The 22,579-nt window shown below is 49.8% G+C and overlaps 1 protein-coding gene across 3 annotated transcripts in view; it reads left to right on the top strand.

Moving 5' to 3' along the window:
* Positions 1 to 42: 42 nt before the first annotated feature.
* The window catches only part of NCKAP5L (NCK associated protein 5 like), a 38,287-nt gene continuing 15,750 nt past the window's right edge, over positions 43 to 22,579 (top strand). For 2 of the 3 annotated variants that reach the window (XM_030816604.1, XM_030816606.1), the window contains exon 1: positions 43 to 140. The gene's annotated coding sequence lies outside the window, so the exon portion shown is untranslated. The remainder of the gene's footprint in view (positions 141 to 22,579) is intronic. The other variant, XM_030816605.1, reaches the window with a different exon arrangement.

A 22,579-nucleotide genomic window follows, 5' to 3' on the forward strand; every position in this document is an offset into this window, starting at 1 on the left:
GCGGGGCTCCCCGGCCCCTTTAAAGCCTTGACATCAGGAGGCGGCTCCGGCACCCCCCTTTCTCTGCCCCCCGCCCCCAAGCCGCGGCCATGGACCTGGCGGATCCGGCCTGCCCTGGCCCAGCTCAACACCTCATTTCGGTGAGTTCTGGGTCTACTTGGGATTGAAAGGGCGGCGAGTGCGGGGGGGCGATCTGTAGCTCCGGGCCGGGGGGAGTGGGGTGTGGAGGGTAAGGCTCTCGTGGCAGTACAGGGTCGGAGAGGGCGTCGCGGCTTCCTGCCCAAACCCTGCTGCCCGCCCCTCCGTCCCTCCCTCCAGCCGCATCCTCCTCGGGGGTCCGGCTGCGACTCTGTGCACCCCCACCCCACCCCCTCCCGCCCCCCGCGCCATCCTGGCGCACACTCCGTGGCCCCGGAAGGGAAACTTTCGGGAGTGGGGGATGTTCCGGGGACCGGGCTCCCCTCCCTCTTTGAAAGCACTGACCTTGCCCCAGCTGCTCACCCCACCCAACCCGCATCCCACCGTCCGGGTGCCGCTCAGCGGTGCCGGGTTATTGCGGGGGGAGGGGCTCTCTCCCCAAAGCGCAGGCGCGGAGACGAGCCTGGGGCTCCCTTTCGCACTCCTTCCATTCCCCGTGGCCTGGGGCGGTAGGGCCTGGGGAAGGCGGGGAGAGGCGGAAAGACCGGGTCTCCTAGAGAACAGCCCTTCAAAGGCTTTGAGGGATTGCGGGAAGGAGGAAGGACCTGGTGGGCTGCACGCTGAAGAGAAGCTAAGGGAGGGAGAAGGGTTGGTTGGGCAGGGAGCAGGGACAGGGCAGCGCCTGCAGAAAAGGCCCTCCGGGTGCTGGCTGCGGTGCCAGAAGAATGCAGAGAATTCATCTGTGCCCGACGCTCCCCTGGCTTAGCCCAACTAAGAAAGCGGCTGCCCGGATCCTAGCTCCCCTCTCCTTGTCCTGGGCCCAAGGTCCCGCGTTGTCTCCAGCCCTGGCACGGCCCCAAGGGCACAGAGGGCCCTCACCTCCCACAGGCCTGGTTTTCCAGGCATCCCAGGGCTGGATCAGCCGAGTCCACCTAGTCTGTCCAGCTGCTACTTCTTAAAGGCCTGCCTTGCTGAGGAGCTAGGGGTCTTGGGCTAAGGAGTTCGCTGGCTGTAGAGGCAATCCCTCCCTCCCACTTCTCCCCCTCTTTCATGGGTCCTCCTTCTTAAGCACAATGGTCAGCCAGAGGAAGTGGCCCGGGCAGGGGTGGCCTGGGGAGCAGTAGAAAGAGTGTCAATGCCTAACCGTTTTGTGGTCAGTACTTTTGGGGAAAATGAACATAGCCCATTTGTCTTGTTGCAGACCCTCCCTTACAGACATTACGCCATCTGGCTCTCTGAGACTCCTTGTGTGACAGGAAAATTCACTTCTCAAATTGGTCCCCCTATCTTCCTAAAAACAGCCTGGGATTAGTGGGTTTCCTATCCCAAAGAAACCGTGTGTATTCCTGTCCGGGGAGATATTCCCATGTTCAAGCTTGTTTTCAAAGTCTATAGTCTGTGCATGAGGTGGCTTCGTCCTTCCAGCATCTTTCTCCAGCTCTGGCCCTCACGAAGAGTGAGGACCTGGAGGGGCAGGTGCCGTGGTTGGCAGGGAAGGAGGATCTTCGTGATAGGCCGGTGAAGACCTAAGTGTTTGGGGACCAAGCGGGTATCAATAAAGACAGAGTCAGAAGCTCTGGTCCCTACTTCTCCTCGCTTGCTGTATGACCTTGGCCAAGACAGTTTGCTCTCTGGGGCTCAGTTTCCCCATCTTTAAAACTCAGTAGTTGGACTAGATAGCTCTAATATTCCCTTCCACTTTTTGACATTGAATGGTTCCACTGATGGGTGAATCTACAGAGGAGAAAGCTTCTCTGGCAGAATGGTTCCATTTAAAGGGAGCTAAGGTGTTGGGTGTGCTTTAAATTGCAATTACTTAGGATTAGAACCCTGGGTAGAGAGAACAGATTCCCTTATTCTAAGCCTGAGAGTAGACCTTGTCCCACACACCCCTGGTGCCTTGGGATATGAACTCCTGCTCCTGCTGGCTTGGGTTTGGCCCACCCATCACGCCTGTGGTGAGACATCCTGGCCCTTTGAAGAGAAACTGAGAGAGGAGGAGGCAGCCAAGGGCCAGCAGGGTAAGCAGATTCCCAGGAGACAGTTTACGTCTCAGCTGTTGGGACTTGTTTTAGGATCTGGGCCAGGGAGCACAACACACTCACCCGCCCACCCTCTTATAGGAGGAGGGCAAGGAGGGCCCCACTGCTTTTGCCCATCCCACCCCCAGCCCTGCCCACCTCACTGCTGTACTCACACCCCCAGGTCCCAGGCAAGGGGCTAAGGAATCTTCCCCACTGCCCTCATCCAGCCCAGCCAGCCTCCCAGGCCCTGCTATACCAGCCCGTGGCAGCAGTGAGGAGAAGCCGCCCCCACCCCAGCTTTCCCAGCCCCTTCCCTCCCCGGGGTAGCACTTCTCAGGAGTTGGGCTCTCCAGGTTGGGACTTGCTTTCCAGCCCAAGAGCCAGAGGTCTTGAAGTTCTTCTTGTTTGTTTTCATCCTCGGTCTCCCAGGTGAAGGGGAATGTTGAAGGAGAGGTGGTGGTTAAGGAAGCCCTGGGTTTGCTCATGGAGGGGCACATTCTCCCTGGGTTGCTTTTCCCTCTGCTGGCTCTCCTGGGCCTGGGAAAGCCTCTGCCCTGGGCCTTGCTGCCTATGAGGGTGAAGCTGCAGCAGGAGGTGTTTAGGTTAAATCCCAAGGAAGCCTTCCTTACCACTGTGAGTCCTTGGAATGGATAATGGAAGCTCCCAGGGAGGTCAGTTTCCCAGAAAGTGGCTAATGCTGGAGTCCCTGTCAGACCGAAGGATGCAGCTGTTACTAGGCAGAAGCTGCTGTTCCCTCTTGGGGTGTGGCTCTGAAGCTGGCCAGCCAGAGGCCCCGTTACAAACAGGAGGAGAAAGGGCCCTTGCCTGACAGCCAAAGTGAGGTCCCTGACCCCATCATGCCTGAGTCACCAGAGCTGCATCTCTCAAAACGAGTGCCCCTTCTAGCCCCTGCTTCTTAGCCCCCTCCCCCAGTTCACCACTGCTCTCACTGTCTCCTTCGACAACCCTCACCCGAACCTGGCAGGTTCCCCGAGCCCCAGTCTGGCTGCATTAATGGACTGATTGGATTTTCTATACTTGGAGTTTGGGATTTCTGATTGAACATACAAATTTATGTAAATCAATCTGGGATCTGCCACTACATCAAAACAACCCAGAGCATAGGCTGGAAGGAATCCTAGAGACAGTCTAGTCCAACGCCCTCGTGTTAAAAATGGGGAAACTGAAGTCCAGAGGGGGAAGTGATTCATGCGGTGGTGAGTGTCAGAGGCAGGACTCCTGATTCTGCTCTGTAGTTTTACATGGTTCCATTCTGCCTTAATGTTTTATGCATGAGGTAGCCTGGCTGGATTTAAAGCAGAGAGGGCCAGTTCTTGAACCTGAGATAGCAGAAAGCTGGGCCCTTGGAGAGTCAGAGTGTTATCGCAGGACCCCCCAGGGGCTCTGGTCAGCTTTGTAACATGCTGAGGAAAAACAGCTTCAAATCCCTGAGAACAAGACCCATAATATTTTCCCCCAGACACTGACCTGGAGGGTTGGAGGCTAAGGTCATTGGTTGCTGCCTGTCTTGGCCCTTGTGGTTTCTTGGGAGCTTAGATTTTGTCTGTCCCGGCATCTGTCACAGTACCAGGCACGCAGCAGGCTGTGGAAGGACCTGCATATGCGATGCCTCCATCATTGTTTACCCTTCCCTCCTAGTTTGAGTCTCTACTGGTTCCCTCCGGGGACACAATGGGAAAAGGTCGTTGGTCTCTTAGGATGCTTTGCCCACCGTCCTCTGCCCTCTTGGAGGACAGACGCCAACTGGACCTCCCCTGCAGGTTTCTATAGCACTGGCCAGACAGGCCTTGCTGTAGGAAGGATCTCTTTATTTTGGGATCAATACCAAGGATGCAAGGGGGCTTCAGAGATGGGCTGGGATCCCCAAGAAGCAGTATTCCCTATTTCTTGACTCTTCTTGATCTGATCTGCCTACCTGGCTGTAAGGTGCTCCCCACTCCCACTTCATGGACTGTGCCTGTGGCGTGGGGCTGTTCGGAGGGCTGAGCGCTCACTTACCCTGTGGCGCCTGGGCATACTGTATAGATGTGGAGGTGCCTGAGGCAGCTGTCAGCCTGCTTTGTGATACTCTGGGGGGATGGGGCATGGACTCAAGAACAGAGGCCTTGATTCCCAGCTAAGGCTACTCACCAGGCCCTGCCGCAGCCTAGGAGGGGGCTTGGGACACATATCTGGGTCTTTCTTCACCTTCTCCCCAAACCCAAGTCTGGAGGACTCTGGAATGAGTGCCCCTGTCTTCAGCACCTTCCCAAAACACTGCAGATGTGGAACTGGCACCCTCACCCCCCACCACCTAGCAGCCCTCGGCACCTGTGTCTCTAGTTCTCTGTGAGGGGAAATGCTTCTCCTTGGGCCTCAGTTTCCCAGCCAGTGTACCTGGATTAATCATGCATCACAACTGGGGTGTGGCATCTGCTCAATAACTACCATTTTCCCAGCTCTGGGAGTTGCGCAGATGAAAGAGGAGGCCAGGCTGTTATTAAGGTGAATTATTGTTGCTGTTATTACTGATTTCTAAAACCCAGCAGCTGCTGAGAAGAGCCCAGTCAGGCACAGCACTCTGGACCTTATGCTGGTCCTTGAACTCTGGGAATTCTCCAATATTCACTATGCTTTTTTTTTTTTTTTAATGTATAGATGTCTTAAAGGAGAGAAGACCCCATTCTGCTGCTCCTGCTGTTGCCTGCAGGGCTTGAGTGACAGGTGCTGCTTAGGACCTGTGGTCTGCATGTCTCCTCACCCTCATGTAGTTCAGCCTGAAATTGCCCCTGCCCTTAGACACTCTGGGTAGGCCAATGGTCAAGATTTTTCTAGGCAGGGCTGTGAGGGGCCCTGGAACTCCCGTAGTGTGGCTCTGGGGTTCTCAGCAGTTGCAGTTCCCAGGGGCTGATTTACCTCACTCCCAGCTGGCTTGATGTGGGAGCTGTAATCAGCCCTTCTGTACACGGATCTGTTCAGACACCCCCAGAACCTGCCCACAGCAGCACCAGGCACTTCCAGGAGTCACTTACCCCACTTGCCCCAAACTTCCCCCTGCCCTCTGCCTCTGCCCCTGACCAGACTGTCCCCCTTCCCAGGGACCTAGAATAAACCCAACTTTTACCCAGGTGGAAGTGCCCCTGACCAACTTCTGAATACTGGTGTTACCATGCCCACACCACAGCCTGGGGTTAGGAGGGCCTCTCTGCTAACCCAGGGCAAGATTGCTGGAGAAGAAAGGATGTGAAGGCATCAGCAGCCCTGGGTTGGAGCCCCCACGGTCATCTGACCGGCCGCCTCACCTGCTCCCTTGTCCTAGGGGCCTGGAAGAGAGTGGATGCCACAGCTGGGAGGAGCTTTGGAAATCACTTGTTGAGTAGTTTGATTCCTTCTAATATTTTTTGCAATTTTATTTTTTCACCAGGTTTTATAAACACAGTTTGAAAATTGAAATCTCTGCTGGGCATGGTGGCTCATGCCCAGCACTGTGGGAGGCCAAGGTGGGCAGATCACTTGAGGTCAGGAGTTCAAGACCAGCCTGACTAAGACGGTGAAACCTCATCTCTACCAAAAAAATATAAAAATTAGCTGGGCGTGGTGGTGTGAACCTGTGGTCCCAGCTACTGGGGAGGCTGAGGTGGGAGGATCGCTTGAACCCAGGAGGCAGAGGTTGCAGTGAGCAGAGACTGAGCCACTGCACTCCAGCCAACAGTGAGACCCTGTCTCAAAAAAAAAAAATCTCACCCCCACCTCCATCGTGTTCTCCCCCATAATCATTTATTAGTTTCTTGTATATCCCTGGAGTTTCCTTACACAATACCAAACACACACAAATATATATTCTTTTTTTCATTCTTACCCAAAATACAGCGTAGCGTGTCTACTGTATTTGTTGCCTTACGTATTAGCAGTACCTGGGTGTGCCTGGATTTCTCCTGCCGCCTATGTCGGCTCTCCTGTTTCTGGCTGTCTTAGTCTGTTTGAGCTGCTATAACAACATACCATAAACTAGGCAGCTTAGAAACAACAGAAATTTATTTCTCACAGCTCTAGAGGCTGGGAAGTCCAAGGTGAAGGCAAGGGCAGATTTGGTGTCTGGTGAGGGCCGGCTTTCTGATTCCTGGACAGAGGCTTCTTAATTGTGTCCTCACATGGCGGAAGGGGTGAGGAATCTCACCAGGCCCCTTTTCATAAGAGCACCAATCCCACTCATGAGGGCTCCACCTCCATGACCTATTTACCTCCCACAGCACCACCGCCCCGCCACCCCACAATAGCATTACCTTGGGTATTAGGATTTCAACATGTGCATTTGGGGGGATGCAAACATTCAGACCATGGCACTGGCCTTGACCACTCATCCCAGGGTTCCCCAGTTGGCCCCAAGTCATGAGCAGTGTTCATTCACCTTTGTATACCGAACTTCATTCAGATGCCAGGATTCAGGCCAAACTGGCCTCTGAGGAATTCTCAAGCTATATGAGCGGCCTATTCATTCAGCCAGCAGATTATTTAGAATTTCCTGTGTGCCGGGTGCGGTGCTAATCTCTACGGATACAGTGGTGATCAAAAAAGTCCATGTTAATCAAGTAATTAAACAGTTTTTTAATTATAGCTGTGATAAGGGTTGCAAAGAAAGGACACGTGCTGTAAGAGCAAGTGCTCCGAGGACCCCCCCACTGCGTGTTGGGGGTGGCCCATGCCAAGGCGCATGACATGGCACACATGCTGGAAGCAGGAGTCAGGCCAGGACTGCAGATGTGGGTACCACATGGCCTAGAATGCTGGCTTTCTCAGCTTGGCTTGAGTGGCTTCTCTTCTCCCCACTCCCCCAGTCTGTGGGATGTCCTGGGCCCCTTGAGTTTTATCGTGTCCAAGACAGGAGACCCCCTTCTCTGCCAGATGGTGCTGATCATTTTTCTTCCCCCACCCGCATCACGTCGTCTTCTATTTCCCCAGCTCTGAGCCTGCAGGCTCCTGAAGCTGGAGCCTTTCTTTCCACTCCAGGCTGAGGGGAAGTTGGGGGGTGGGGATGGGGGTTTGCTTCTCACTTCCTCTGTAGACAGCACCTCACTTCCTGTCCCCCAGGCTAGAAGAAGGCTAAAACTCTTGGCTTTGCTGTCCCTTCCTCTCTCCTCCCCCACTGCTTTCCTGGAAAGCCTACAGGCCTTGAAGGCACAAGGCAGCATCAAAGCCTGCAGCTTATCCCTGAAGGCCCTGCCTAGCTCCTTACCCCACCCTTACCCCTCACAAGGGACCTGGCTCCTCAGCTGCAGTCCTTTTCTAGACGGGATATTCTTCTCTCCTGTGCCCTGCAGGGGAGAGGAGTCAGAGGGCTCACCCCCATTTTACAGGAAGGAAACTGAGGCCCAGAGGGGTGCCAGCTTCTCCTAGGGTCACGCGGTTTGGCTGCATGAATCTCAGGAGCAGAATCCCAAAAGCCTGATGCCTGTTTGTTATCACAAACAAGAGCAGAGCCCAGTGGGGGCTTATGGGTGAACCAGAGCTGTTTTCTCCTCCCAGCGTAGAGCTGGCAGCTTGGGGTGTCACCTCTGGGCTCTGGCTGGATGGTGCCCACTAGCTGAGCACTGGAGTTGCTTGAGTGCAGAAGGCATATTGGCTGCCCAGAGCCTATTCTTTTTGTAGAAAGAAGCCAGGAGATGGGGGCCTGGGTGCAGTGGCTCACGCCTGTAATCCCAGCACTTTGGGAGGCCGAGGTGGGTGGATCACAAGGTCAGGAGATCGAGACCATCCTGGCTAACATGGTGAAACACCGTCTCTACTAAAAATACAAAAATTAGCCAGGCATGGTGGCACGCGCCTGTAGTCCCAGCTACTCGGGAGGCTGAGACAGGAGAATCGTTTGAACCCGGGAGGTGGAGGTTGCAGTGAGCCGAGATCGTGCCCACTGCCTTCCAGCCTGGGTAACAGAGCAAAACTCCATATCAAAAAAAAAAAAAAAAAAAAAGCCAGGAGATAAAGTTTGGGGGATGGGCACTAGGAGCTGGGAGGGTATCTGCCCAGCTCTCCTCCCCCTGCAGTTGTAACGTCCCAGGCCCTATTGTTTCAGACCTAGGAGAAAATACTAATAGCTGATGTTTCAGTGGTCAGCTCTGCCGTCACCTCCGCCATCACTTCCAGGAGCCTCTCTGCCTTGGTTCCTCCTGTGGGGCCCAGCATGTGTCTCTGGTTATGCCCAGGATATTGAAAAGATGCCAACTCCCTAATTCGGCCAGGGGACAGGAGAGGAGTTAGTTATTGGCATGGGCTGGGGAGCAGGAAACCATCACCTTCAAATGTCCTTAGATCCAGCTGCACTGAGTCATTCTAGTTCCATATACACCCAGAGGTTTCTGCCTCCTCACTTCAGTTGCTTCCCTTCCTTTTGTGTGGAATGACACCCTTCCCTTTTCGTTGTATGTAAACCCCACCTGTCTTTACCTTCTGTTCACTTGATGGCTCCAATTCTGAAAAATAGTTTCAGCTTCAGCTTAATATTTCTCTCCTGATTTTTAAAGTTCTTCAAAAGACTCCTCTTATGGAACTTCCTTCATAGTACAGCTATCTGTCCAGATGTCTGTTTTCTTCTCTTCCCTTGAGGCAGAGTCTTGCTACGTTGCCCAGCCGGTCTTGAACTCCTGGGCTCAAGCAATCCTCTGCTTCTATGCATTCAACTTTTTAGAATCCATATATAAGTGAGGTCATGTGGTATTTGTCTGTGCCTGGCTTATTTCACGTAACATAATGTTCTCCAGATTCATCCACATTGTTACAAATGACAGGATTTCCTCCTTTTTTAGGGCTGAATAGTGTCCTATTGTGTATATATAGCATCTTTTCTTTAGCCATTCATCTACTGGTGGATACTTAGGTTGGTTCCATATCTTGACTACAATGAATAAACATGGGAGTGCAGATACCTCTTCAACATCCTGATTTAATGGTAGTTCTATTTAAGAGTTAAAAAAAATTTTTTTTTTTGAGGCCGAGTCTTGCACTGTCGCCCAGGCTGGAGTGCAGTGGCGCAATCTGAGCTCACTGCGAGCTCTGCCTCCCAGGTTCAAGCTATTCTCCTGCCTCAGCCTCCCAGGTAGCTGGGACTACAGGCACCCACCACCACGCCCGGCTAATTTTTTGTAGTTTTAATAGGGATGGGATGGTCTCCATCTCCTGACCTCATGATCCGCCCACCTCGGCCTCCCAAAGTGCTGGGATTACAGGCGTGAGCCACCGCGCCCAGCCTTTTTTTTAAAATACAGGGTCTTGTTGTGTTGTCTAGGCTGGTCTTGAACTCCTGGCCTCAAGTGATCCTCCTGCCTTGGCCTCCCAAAGTGTTAAGATTATAAGTGTGAGCCACTGGGTCTGGCCTATTTTAAGTTTTTTGAGAAACTTCCATACTATTTACCATAGTGGCTATACTAATTTATATTCCCTCCAGTGGTGTACAAGGGTTCCCTTTTCTCCACATCCTTGCCAACACTTATTATTTTGTCTTTTTTATAATATTCTAAATGTATGAGGTAGTATCTCATTGTGGTTTAATTTACATTTCCCTGATGATTCGTGATATCGAGCATTTTTTCATATACCCACTGGCCATTTGTCTGTCTTTTAAGAAATGTCAGGCTCTGCATGGTGGCTCACGCCTGTAATCCCAGCACTTTGGGAAACTGAGGCAGGCAGATTGCTTGAGCCCAGGAGTTCAAGACCAGCCTGGGCAACACGGTCAAACTCTGTCTCTACAAAAAAAATCCAAAAAATTAGTTGGGCGTGGTGATGCATGCCTGTAGTCCCAGCTGAGGTGGGAGGATCAGCTGAGCCCAGGGGTTTGAGGTTGCAGTGAGCCATAATTGCACCACTGCAACCAGCCTGCACTCCAGCCTGAGTGAATGAGATGTGTGGTTTACAAATATTTTCTCCTATTCTGTAGATTGTCTCTTTAATCTGCTGTTTCCTTTGCTCTGCAGAAGCTTTTTAGTTTGATGTAATCCCCTTTGTTGCCTGTGCTTTTGGGGTCATATCCAAAAAGTCATTGCCCAGACCAATGTCCTGGAGTTTTTACCCTGTATTTTATTTTCTTCTAGTAGTTTTACAGTTTCTGGTCAGGTTTAAGGTTTTTTGTTGTTTTTTTTTTTCCCAAGACAGAGTCTTGCTCTGTCACCCAGGCCAGAGTGCAGTAGCACGATCTTGGCTTACTACAACCTCCACTACCTCCTGGGTTCAAGAGATTCCTGTGCCTCTGCCTCCCTAGTAGCTGGAATTATAGGCATGAGCCACCACACCCAGCTAATTTTTGTATTTTTAGTAGAGATGAGGTTTCACCATGTTGCCCAGGCTGGTCTCAAACTCCTGACCTCAAGTGATCTGCCTGCCTTGGCCTCCCAAAGTGCTGGTATGATAGGCATGAGCACTGCGCCCGACCAGGTTTTAAGTTTTTAATCCATTTTGAGTTGATTTTTGTATATGGTGTGAGATGAGGGTCTAAACTAATTTCACTCTTCTGCATGTGAATATCTAGTTTTCTCAACACTAATTACTAAGGAGACTGTCCTTTCCCTGTTGTGTGTTCCTGGCATCTTTGTCAGCAATCAATTAACTGTAAACGTGGATTTATTTCTGGTCTCTCTATTCTGAACCATTCATCTAGTATCTGTTTTTATGCCAGTACCATGCTATTTTGATTACTATAGCTTTGTAGTAGGTTCTTCAAATCAGGTAGTGTGATGCCTCCAAGTTTGTTCTTTTGCTCAAGAACAAACTTTTGTTCAGCTTATTTACCTGGCTTTACTCTAGGATGTGGTGTGATAGGTAGCACAGAGAATTTTGGATTCTCAGAGGTAGGTTCAATTCCTATATTCTAGAAATAAGAGGATTTTAACCTCTATTGTTTACTCTATCAAAGTAATTCTTTTGTCAGACTTATCGCTTTGGCTATTTGGGGTCTTTTATGGTTCCATATGAGTTTTAGGATTTTTTTTTTCCTATTTCTATGAAAAATATAATTGATATCTTGATACAGATTGCATTGAATCTGTAGATGGCTTTGGGTATTTATGGACATTTGAAAAATATTAATTCTTCCAATCCCTGAACATGGGACATCTTTTCAGTTATTCATGTCAATTTCTTTTATCAGTGTTTTATAGTTTTTAGCGTAGAGATCCTTCATCTCCTTGGTTAAACTTATTCCCAAATATTTTACTATTTTGTACTTTTTTAGGTAGTTCGTTGTTAACATATAGAAAGGCTATTGATTTTTGGCTGGGTGCGGTGGCTCACGCCTGTAATCCCAGCACTTTGGGAGGCCGAGGGGGGCAGATCAAGAGGTCAGGAGATCGAGACCATCCTGGCTAACACGGTGAAACCCCATCTCTACTAAAAATACAAAAAATTAGCCAGGCGCGGTGGCGGGCACCTGTAGTCCCAGCTACTCTGGAGGCTGAGGCAGGAGAATGGCATGAACCCGGTAGGTAGAGCTTGCAGTGAGCCGAGACAGTGCCACTGCACTCCAGCCTGGGCAAAAGAGCAAGACTCCGTCTTAAAAAAAAAAAGAAAGGCTACTGATTTTTTTTCTTGCATGTCTTATGTCCCCTATAGACTGAAAGCTCCAAGAAGCCCAAGAGCTGACCCTTCTCTGAATTGCCCCCAGCTATATACCCAAGCATTGCATTTCCTAGTGAGTTTGTCGGTCCAGAATATCTGTAGAATGAATAGGTTAGTACTATTTGCCAGAGAGAGTCACTGAGGCTTAAGATTGGGTTGAGAACTTTTTTTTTTTTTTTTTTTGAGACAGACTCTCATTCTGTCACCCAGGCTGGAGTGCAGTGGTGCGATTTCAGCTCACCACAACCTCCGCCTCCCAGCTTCAAGCAATTCTTCTGCCTCAGCCTCCCAAGTAGCTGGGATCACAGGCACGTGCCACTACGCCCGGCTAATTTTTGTATTTTTAGTAAAGACAGGGTTTCACCATGTTGGTCAGGCTGGACTCGAACTCCTGACCTCGTAATCCGCCCACCTTGGCCTCCCAAAGTGCTGGGATTACAGGCATGAACCACTGAGTCTGGACTTTTTTTTTTTTTTTTTTTTGAGAGGGTTGAGAACTTTGAAAGGGTCAGGGACAAATCTGAAAATGTCCCTTCCTCACCCCTCAGTATGTCCTATGGGCCCTAAGAGCCATTTGATGGAGAGGATAGTTAGGGGTCTTTTGGGGAACTTGATGAGCCCATGTATGTTCTTAGCTGTCCCTTCTTTCTAACCTTCTTTCTGATGAGAATGAAAAGAGATCACCAGTTCTGCAGGGGGCAGGGTGGCTTAGGGCCTGGTCTGGTTGGTAGGAGTGGTACACTGGCAGAGGGCGTGGCAGGGAGTGCAGAAATACAAGCAAGGGCCTGTCCTCGGGGAGCTCCCCTTTCTAACAGTATAGGGAGTCCCCTCCTCTTCACAGGGAATGTTCAAGAACACGATGCATTGCATTTGGAAATACTGATCTTGCAGGAGGCACTTGAAGAAGATAGAACAATGAGGCTGCATGAATCCAGGAAAGCTTGTCCAAAGAGTTGCTCTGGGGCCAGACAAAGGCAGAGCTTCGAGGGTTGTGTTGAGGGCTTTGGTCGTTCCCAAAAGCAGTAGGAGGTCGTGGGAAGATTTGAAGTGGGAAGAACACAATCAGATTTATAGTTTTAGAAGGTTGCTATGGTGGAGCTCCTTGGAGAAGTGTTTGTGGCAAGGAAAATACAAGATAAGCCAGGAACATCTCATGGCAAGAGAGTGCTTAAAAAAAAAAAAGGAAGCATTGGCGGGGTGTGGTGACTTATGCCTGTAATCCCAGCACTTTGGAAGGCCCAGGTGGGTGGAGCACTTGAGGTCAGGAGTTTGAAACCATCCTGGCCAACGTGGTGAAACCCCATCTCTACTAAAAATATAAAAATTAACCAGGTGTAGCGGCACACACCTGTGGTCCCAGCTACTCAGGAGGCTGAGGCATGAGAATTGCTTGAGCCGAGATCACACCACTGAACTCCAGCCTAGGCGACAGGGCAAGACTTGTCTTAAAAAAAAAAGGAAGCATGTTGAAAGAAGGACCCAACCTGAAAGATCCTCAATGGTCAATGGCCGTAGCTGGAATTTGGGCAATGAAATGTGATAATATTATTGGATTATAACCCAAAGATTCAAATAAATATCCAGTTCGTCCATACCAATATAAATACATGATTAAATGGGATGAAGGGACGATTCTTCCTTATAGAAAACTTGCAATTAATAAATATAGAAGGAAGATAAGAAATTGAAAATTATGTTTTAGAACACCATAGTAATTGCTACAAGCAAGATCCACTGATTTTGGTAAAAAATTGCTGGGTGAAAATTTAAGGAGAAACAGGATATTTACATAGTCTCAAAGTATTGCCCCCCAAAATATTTAATTGCAAAAGGAAAAATAGTGACTTTATAATGGAGAAACCAATTAATAGCTACTGCCTAACCAAGTGATGAGGTTAAAACATCACCAGGAGCAAGAAACCTTGATTATCATGTGTGTCCTCAGATATAATGCCCTGGGGAAGGCATATCACCTCCGTGGTATTCTTCTCAAAGCATATAACCTCAGTCTAATCAGTGAGAACATCAAACACCCCAAATTGGAGGACATTCTCCAAAATGTTGACCAGTCCCTTCAGAAGTGTTAAGATGATGAAAGGTAAGGAAAGGTCGAGGGATTGTCATGAATTGTAGACACTAAGGAGACTGGGTGACCAAGTACCCTGTGGAATCCTGGATTGGATCTTGGAACAGGATATTGATACAAAAACTGATAAGATCCGTATAAAGGCTATAGTTTCATTTTCTAAAAATTGTTCTGCTAAAGAAAGATGTGGAACCATGAGAACGTGCTGCTAGGTCTTTTTTTTTTAAAGTATGTATTTATACATAAAGTAACACATAGGCACACAGAAGAAGAGGTGGAAGAGGGGTGGGAGGAGCAGGGGAATGTAATAGGCAAGGGAAAAGTCATCCAGGAAGAAGTGGATACCCTCAAGAAAGTGAAAACACAGCCCACAGAATGGAAGAAAATATTTTCTTTTTCTTTTTTTTTTTTTTTGATACGGTGTCTCACACTGTCGCCCAGGCTGGAGTGCAATGGCGTGATCTCGGCTCACTGCAACCTCCACCTCCCGGGTTCACACGGTTCTCCTGCCTCAGCCTCCCGAACAGCTGGGATTACAGGCGCACACCACCACACCCAGCTAATTTTTTGTATTTTTAGTAGAGACGGGGTTTCACTCTGTTGGCCAGGCTGGTCTCAAACTTCTGACCTCGTGATCCGCCTGCCTCAGCCTCCCAAAGTGCTGGGATTACAGGCTTGAGCCACCGGGCCCGGCCATGAGAAAATATTTTCAAATCATATATATATATATATATATATATAAAATAAAAGACTTGTATCTAGAATATGTAAAGAATTCCAAAAACTAGACTGGGCTAAGTTGCTCATCCCTGTAATCCCAGTGCTTTGGGAGGCCAAGGCAGGAGGATCACTAGGAGGAGCTCAAGATCAGCCTGGGCAGTATGGCAAGACCTGTCTCTACAAAAAATTTTAAAATTAGCCAGCTGTGGTAGTCCTAGTTACTTGGGAGACTGAAGTGGGAGGAGCACTTGAGCCTAGGAGTCTGAAGTTACAGTAAACTATGACTGTGGCACTGCACTGCACTCCAGCCTGAGTGATAGAGCCAGATCTTGTCTCTTAAAAAACAAAATGTAGGCCGGGCACAATGTCTCATGCCTGTAATCCCAGCACTTTGGGAGGCCAAGGCGGGCAGATCACTTGAGGCCAGGAGTTCGAGACCAGCCTGGCCAACATGGGGAAACCCCATCTCTACTAAAAATACAAAAATTAGTCAGGTGTGGTGGCGCACGCCTATAATCCCAGGTACTCGGAAGGCTGAGACAGGAGAATCGCTTGAACCCAGGAGGCAGAGGTGGCAGTGAGCTGAGATCGCGCCACTGCACCCCAGCCTGGGCGACAGAGTGAGACTCCATCTCAAAAAAAAAAAAAAAAGAATTCTCACAATTAGATAATAAAAAGACACAATCCCCAATTTAAAAATCAGCAAAAATTTGAAAAACATTTCTCCAAGGAAGAGATACAAATGGCCAATAAGCACATGCAAAGATGCTTAACATCATTAGTCATCAGGGAGATACAAACTCAAACCACAATAAAATCTCACTTCACACTTACTGGGTGGCTGGAATCAGCAGATGAAATAATAAGTGGTCACGGTATAGAGAAATTGGAACCCTCATGCACTGCTGGTGGTATTATAAAATGGTACACCTGCCCTGGACAACAATCTGAGAGTTCCTCAAATGATTAAACCTGCAGTTATTATATAACCCAGCAATTCTACTCCTAAGTATACACCCAAGAGAAAGGAAAACATACATCTATACAAAAACTTGTGCAGTGATCCACATTTGCAGGGTCCAACCAACTGTGGGCCAAAAATGTTTTGGGGAAAAAAACAATAAAAAATAACGATAAAAATAATACAATGCTTAAAACAACGTAGTCTAACAACTATTTACATAGCATTTACACTGTAGTAGGTATTATAAGAAGCCTGGAGATGATTTATAAAGTATACCAGAGAAAGTGTTTAGGTTCTGTGCAAATACTGTACCCTTTTTTATATAAGGGACTTGAGCATCCTCAGATTTTGGTTTTTGCAAGGGACCTAGATCCAATCCCCTGGGGATGCCAAGGGATAACTACATAAATGATCATAGCAATATTCATAATAGATAAAAAGTGAAAACAAGCCAAATGTTCATCAGTGGAATGGATGGATAAACTGTGGCTGGCCCATACAGTGGAGCACTGTTCACCCATACAAAGGAATGGAGGCTGGGTGTGGTGGCTCACGCCTGTAATCCCAACACTTTGTGGGGCCAAGGAAGGAGGATCACCTGAGGTCAGGAGTTCGAGATCAGCCTGGACAACATGGTGAAACCCCATCTCTACTAAAAATACAAAAATTAGCCAGGCGTGGTGGCGGGCGCCTGTAGTCCCATCTACTCAGGAGGCTGAGGCAAGAGAATCGCTTGAACCTGAGCGGCAGAGGTTACAGTGAGCCGAGATCACGCCACTGCACTCCAGCCTGAGCAACAAGAGTGAAACTCTTGTCTAAAAAAAAAAAAAAAAAAAAAGATGAAAACAAAACAAAAGGGGTGGAGTACTGATTCATGCGACAACGTGGATGAACCTTGAAAACATCATGCAAAGTGAAAGAAGCCAGTCGTAAAAGGCACCAGTGATATGATTGAATTCACATGAAATCAGAATAGGAAAAAAAAAAAAAATAAAAGATGCTGTGACGAGCAGTAAAAAAAAAAAAAAAAAAAGTCAAAATAACATGAGATGCACGTATTCTGAGTAATAAGAACACTGAATGTACACTCAGGGTGAATTGTGGAACTGACTGTCTCAAAGCTTAAGAAAAAAGTCCAGGAGGAAGTGGTCACAGAGGTCTTATGCCTGTGACGGCAATGAGGATTGAAAAATATTGTTTGGATTTAGCATCGTGGTGGTTACCGCTGAAGTTGGACCAGGTTAAGGGAGGAATGAGAAGATGGTTTTGGGATTTTCTTTTTTGTTTTTTGAGAAGTTTGGCTTTGAAGTATCTAGAGTATTTTTTGAAATTTGGCAGTATCTGGGAAAATGTCAAGCAAAGATTGTTGTTTTTGTTTGTTTAAGAGAAAAAAGAAGGGTCCCTCTCTGTCGCCCAGGCTGGAATGCAGCAGTAGCCAGGTCGTAGCTCGCTGCAGCCTCGGAGTCCCTCAAGTGATCCTCCCACCTCAGCCTCCCAAGTAGCTGGGACTACAGGTGTGAGCCACTGTGTCCAGTGAGAAGACTGTTTTTAAGATTTAAAGATTTTAAGTTTTAAAGGGTAGATGGGAAGCTCTCTTCAGGAGGTAGGTACTGAAGACGTAAATGGGGAAAGTCTGGGACAAGCAGGACTGGCTTTGGCTGGGAGCAGGAATCTGTGTACAGTGGAGAGGGGGGGGGGGGGGGGGGGGGCGGAGGGGGGGTTTCTGCTGGCTTACCTGGGGGGGGGGGGGGGGGGGAGGGGTGTGCTACTCATGGCAGAGAATGAGAGAGCAGCTCTCTTACTCGAGCCGGGCAGGATTGCCAAGCTGGACTGACAGTGGGGCTGAGCTGGCCTTCTGTGGTGGGGAAGAGAGGGAGAGAGAGCGTAAGCACAAGCCCGGGGACAGGAGTCCCTTTCCAACACCCACTCCTTGTGGAAAGAAGCATTGTCCTAGAATACGCAAGTCGAGGAATCCCAGGGAGCTTCTTGAGCTCACATGTGGCTATCTAAAATTAAATGTAAAATTCAGTTCCCCAGTTGGACTAGCCACATTTCAAGTGTTCGGCAGCCAGGTGTAGCTAATAGCTAGCTTCCATGTTGGATAGTACAGACTAAGCATGTTCATTATCACAGAAAGTTCTACGGGACAGCACTGTTCTAGAAAAGCGACTCCAACTTTTTGGTCTGAGAACTCTTCTATATGCTTAAAACTTGAGGACCCCGAAGAGCTTTTGTTTATATATGTTATACTTAACAGTTATTTAATTATTATGTGTTTAAAAATAGCAATAAGCCCATCACATGTTAACATATTTTGTTTAAAAATATAATTATATATGTTCCAAAAACACAAATAATAAGAATGTCATTGTTCTCTATTTTTGCAAATTTCTTCTGACTTAAGAGAAGGAAGCTGGCTTCTCCTGTCTGCTTCGGTATTCAATCTTTTGCGGTATCACACAGCATAGTATCTGCAAAATGCCACTGTACACTCAGGAGAGAATGGGAGTGATAAAGGCAGATAGTGTCTTAGTAGTAGTATTAGGAAAACAGCTTTGACCTTACAGACCCCTGGAGAGGGCCGCAGGGTGCCGAGGCCCCACTGTGGGAACCACTGTGGCGGAACAACAACCACTTGGTGGAAGAAACTCATCTCGGGGAGACGGAATTATTTGCCTAGTCACACAGCATGTAAGTTAATTGCAGAGTTCGAACCGGACTCCATGCTAGACTCTTCTGCCTTCCAGTCTCAGGCTGTTTCCAGTACCCTCGGCTGGGCTAGGACGGCCTGGGCCGGACTTTTGGGACTGGGGCCTGGGCCGCTTGGCTGCAGAGCCCCTGGTGTGTGGTCCTATAAATAAACCCATTGTGTCGGCACCCCTTCCCTCTCCCCACCCCCTTCCCTCCCCCCACCCCCAGCAGCTGCTATTTTTGTTACTGGGTTATGCTGTGGACAGGGAGCAGGAGGGCTCTGAGGGAGGGGAGATGAGGGAATGTTGAAATCTGGAAGCCTTTGGGGCTCATAACACGACCGCCCTTCCTTCTTCCCTTCCTGGAAGGGCTGAGGACCTATCCTGCAGCCGGTTTGGAAGAACCCACGCCATGGTGGTTGAGGTGCTTAGAGTGCCTGTGAAAAGGAAGTTGGGGGGATGTAGGGGGCCCCTTCCAAGACAGATGCCTCTCAGAAGGGCTATTGTGTCTCCAGTACCAGTTGTCAGGAGGAGGGAAGGAAATTCTTGTCTGCCCTCTTACCCTGAAGGGGGAGGAGACCAGTTGGAATTCTCAGGGCTGAAAGATGCCTTGGGTCAGGGATTAAGTGGCTCCTTTCAGGCTAGAAGTGCCCTGGGAGCCAGGCCTCAGTCCTCCTGTCGCTCCCCACACTCCTCAGCAGCCCAGGGCTGATCTTGGCTGGCAAGGGTGTTTGCTGTGGGGACAGAAGTTGCTGTTTACAAGTGGATTCTTGGGTGTGACTGGTAAAAGGGCTGGGAGGGTAAGAGGGATTCCAGAAAGCAGCTGGGGAGGGCGCGGAGGGAAGCGGTTGGTGTTACGGGTGATTCTGTGATTAAGTGGGCTCTCCATCTCTGCCCTCCTACAGCTGCCCACCCTCCCCCACTCCTGGTCCCTGGCTTCTCTCCCTAGAGGACTCTGGGGGGAACAGCTGGTGAGTGAGGGGCTCACCAGGGGCCAGGAGGCCTTGGCTAAGGGCCGGGGTGAGGGAATGAGGACAGGCTTGCTGCCGCCTGCCTCTCCAGCCCCTTTCTCCCATGCCTGGTCTCTGTTCAGGGAGGGGTCTTGCCTGTGCCCTGCTGGAGAGGAGGTGGGAGCTACAGACCCCCTCTGGTGTGGCTAACTGAAAGGCCAGGACAGTCAGATCTCTTTGGAGGCCCTGAAAGCCCCTGTTCCCTCCTGGCTTTAAGGGGGAAGGGAGAGCTGGGGCCCTCCATGACTGACTTGGCTGAAGAGATGGTGGTCGCCCAGGTTACCCAGAGACCCCTGAGCAAGTTTCCCCCTTCCTCGGCCCTGGCTGCCTGAAAACTGGCCCCCTCCCCACCCCCTCTGAAGGACGAGCCAGAGAGGACTCCGCTCTTCTCCCCCCTCCTTCTCTCCCTCCCCCTGCACTGAGGTCACCTCCCTCTGAATCAGGCCTTTGTGGATGGAGGGGCCTCCACTGGCAATTCCGGCGGGAGAAGCCTCCAGTTCAAGTTAGAGTTCCCAGCCCCTGCCTGGCCGGCACTGTGTGTCCAGACCCAGCGTCCCAGATGTGTTGGGGCCACCAGAGGAATGTCTGAAAGCAGAGCCATTCCAAAAACCCCAAGCCTGGGGTTTCCCCTGCCCCAGGTCAGGCTGAGCTCAGGGCTGTGAGCAGGAGCTGTGGGTCCTGAGGGAGGAGGCGGTGCTCAGCCCCTGGGAATGCAGCAGGGACCAGCACTGTGAAGCCTGCCTGGGCAGGCATCCCCCATGAGATGCAGGCAGAAAGCCCAGACTCCAGAGGGCCACATTCCTGACTTGGCTTCGATTTGGAGCTGGTGGTGGTGGTCTCTCTCTGGATCTTGACTTTCCCTAGAGAAGGGTAAGGACTCAGGAGGTTTTCTTTAGAAATCTTGAACTCAGACTCTGGGCCGACTCTCACGGCCCGTGCACCTCCCTACCACCAAGCTTTCCTGCAGGTCTCCTCCCTTTGACAGCTTCCTGCCCTCCACTGTGATGGCCCTGCAGATGCAGAGGAGGCCCCTCATCCTGGGCTGACCCCAGACCCCCTCACTGTGAGGCCAGAAAGCATTTCTCCCGAAGTGGGGCTGAGTCCCAGCCCCACTCCAGCTGGGGCACACCGAGAAGAAGAACTGTGGCCACTGGCTGGCTCATAAATCGGAGGGTCTTCTCCATTCTCAGTGGGACTCAGGCCTCCTGGCCTGGGATTCACAGGGGCTTAGCTGTGGATAGGGGCCACGCCTGGCTTTGTGGAGTGTGTGGGGTCTCCATGCTCCTCAACACGGAAAACCACTGCATGCACACATAGAGAGTCCGCAGCCAGTCCTCACAGCCTGGCCTTGCTCTTAACCTGGACGCTTTTTTATTCTTTTGGGAAAAGATACTCTACTAAACCACTGTCACCCATTGTTTCGTTGTTGCTTTCTTATGAAGAACACAAACCTTAGGGTTTCCCGGTCCTTAATGTTATCCTTTTCCAGACCCTGGATGCTGCCTTCTTCATCCCATTCCTTTCCCTCACCCTCCCAACTTTTTTCTCCTCCTCCACAGCATACCTCAGCCACACCCCAGCCCCTCTGATGGTGAGGGGATTGAGGGACATGCTGGGGACCGACGGGCAGGTTGCTTCAGGCAGTGGGAGGACAGTGGCCCAGAGGCCAGAGTTGTGGGTGAGGGTGGCAGTGGTCAGATGCTGGACATTGTCTGGGTTTCACCCCATTTGAGTGTGGGAAGGAGGATAATTCTTAAATTTTTTTCATTTTTTTTCCAGGCCTGTATATTTCTAAGTCTATCAAACGTGATAATGTTATGAGCAAACCAAGTTAAATATGATACATTTTTATGATGTTAAAATAAAAAACTTCAGGCCGGGCGCGGTGGCTCACGCCTGTAATCCCAGCACTTTGGGAGGCCGAGGCGGGTGGATCACGAGGTCAGGAGATCGAGACCACGGTGAAACCCCGTCTCTACTAAAAATACAAAAAATTAGCTGGGCGCGGTGGCGGGCGCCTGTAGTCCCAGCTACTCGGAGAGGCTGAGGCAGGAGAATGGCGTGAACCCGGGAGGCGGAGCTTGCAGTGAGCCGAGATTGCGCCACTGCACTCCAGCCTGGGCGACAGCGAGACTCCGTCTCAAAAAAATAAAATAAAATAAAATAAAAATAAAAAATAAAAATAAAAATAAATAAAAAACTTCAGATTATTATACAGTATTAACAATAAGCATTAGAGGCCAGGTACAGTGACTCGTGCCTCTCATCCCAGCCACTTGGGAGGCTAAGGCAGGAGATCACTTGAGCCCAGGAGGCCAAGGATGCAGTGAGCTATGAATGTGCCACTGAACTCCAGCCTGGGCAGTGAGGTGAAACCCTGTCTCTTAAAAAAATAAAAAAATCAGTATTAAACAGGTCTTCCTTTTCCTCTAAGTGTTTTCAGAAGTCCCCTTCCCACTGTTGTGTACACACACACACACACACACACACACACACGAAGAAGCATTCTCTCTTTTCACTGTAATGCCAGCCCCCAAACATCCAGCTGCTTCTCTTTCTGGGGTATCAGAAGAGAAGAGGGAAGGCAAGGCTGGCCCTGGGGCTGGAGGGCCGGCTGGGAGGAGTTGGAGAGAAGGCTTCTGAGAGCAGGGTGGGTGGGGCAGCATTCTGAGATCCTCAGGTGCCTCTATAGCCGAGACCGCTGAGGAAGGGCCCTGGGACTTGGAGTCGGCCTCTGTGTGAACGGACAAGGTAGCAGCAGGCTCCACAACAACCCCATAGCTTTGCACTGTGCCTCTGTCAGGTGTTGATATGAGAAGTCTCCATTTATGGAATTCGTGCCAGACACTCTATATATATTAACTCATTTTGTCCTCCAACAACCCTTTGGGCTAAGTGTTCTTATCCCTGCTTTACAAGTGAGAAAAAGAGAAAAGAGATTCTTTAGTGTCAGATTTCTAGCCCAAGTTTCTAGCCTCCGGGGAGCCCTAGGGCTGTATGGAGCTTAAATGTCTGTTTTACTGTGGAGCTTACAGTGAAGCTTGGGTGTGTGCAGAGGAGTGGGAAAATGTAGGCCTGTCTGGTGTGCTTTGTGAAGTAGCCATGTGACTTAAGCAATATCCTCTGCCCCAGAGCCTGCCTCCTCCCACAGGCGGGTGCTCCCCTTGGAGGGTTGTTAGGAGAACCAGATGGGATGGTGTGGAGAAAGCACCTGTGCTATTCATCACACTGGGTGAACAGTGTGTGCACGTGTAACTTCCTGTTCCTCAGTTTCCTCATCTGAAACACAGGCACTGATAATAGCATTTCACATTGTTGTGGTTAACTGTTGAGCACGAGACAAG

The sequence above is a fragment of the Nomascus leucogenys genome, chromosome 8 (genome assembly GCF_006542625.1).
Source record: "Nomascus leucogenys isolate Asia chromosome 8, Asia_NLE_v1, whole genome shotgun sequence".
NCBI classification, from domain to species: Eukaryota; Metazoa; Chordata; class Mammalia; order Primates; family Hylobatidae; genus Nomascus; species Nomascus leucogenys.